Here is a 776-nt window from a genome sequence, read left to right as displayed (position 1 = left end):
AAAATTATTAGCTGTCTTGACCGACACAGAGAGGTTTCTTCTGAGATTACAAAGAGAGGGCTTTAGTTAAATTCTGGCTGACTTGAGTCAAACTCAAAATTTGCATAGCCAAAGATAAAACTACTGCTAGGAATCTTTGTTTAAGCTGGGCTCTGTACCCTTGCTGTCCTTATGCTAAGCCTCCACAGATTTCAAGTCTGTAGGGAAAATACTAATCAGTCATCTCCTCACAGTTACAAATAAAATGCTCCCGAAAACCTAAAACTGCTAAATCTCTCTGTACTCAGGTAGCCAGTGCAATTGGCTGGATTCCTGAAAGGACAAAATGATGCTCAGCCCATTGGCATGGGAAAGATCCAAGGGGATTAATTGGGAAGTAAACGTCAGCCTTTTACTGACAGTTCAGTAGTGCAGAGGCACCAGTTGCCATGATCCTTCTCAAGAAAGGTGTCCTGTAATATTAAAGTTCTGTGTTTTTCTTCTTAAGGAGAGTAATGGTATTATAAAAACTCTTATATGAAAATCTTTGAAAAACTAAAATATGAAGCACTTTGAATTGAATATTTTCCAGCATAATATGAAATTAAACTGCTAAATATGAAGCAGTTGGCATAAGTCCCTTCTCACAGTTTGATAGAAGACTGAAACTGTGGATACATCTGAAATTCCAAGACTGCAAAAATGGAAATGGTACTTTTCAAGTACATGGCTGATCACGCTGGAGCAAGATGCTATCACACAGGAAGGGATCAAATGTGTGCTGAAGATTTCCAGGG

The sequence above is a fragment of the Meleagris gallopavo genome, chromosome Z (assembly GCF_000146605.3).
Source record: "Meleagris gallopavo isolate NT-WF06-2002-E0010 breed Aviagen turkey brand Nicholas breeding stock chromosome Z, Turkey_5.1, whole genome shotgun sequence".
Classification (NCBI taxonomy): domain Eukaryota; kingdom Metazoa; phylum Chordata; class Aves; order Galliformes; family Phasianidae; genus Meleagris; species Meleagris gallopavo.
The sequence above is the reverse complement of the archived record's forward strand: the minus strand, read 5'-3'. Positions refer to the sequence as shown.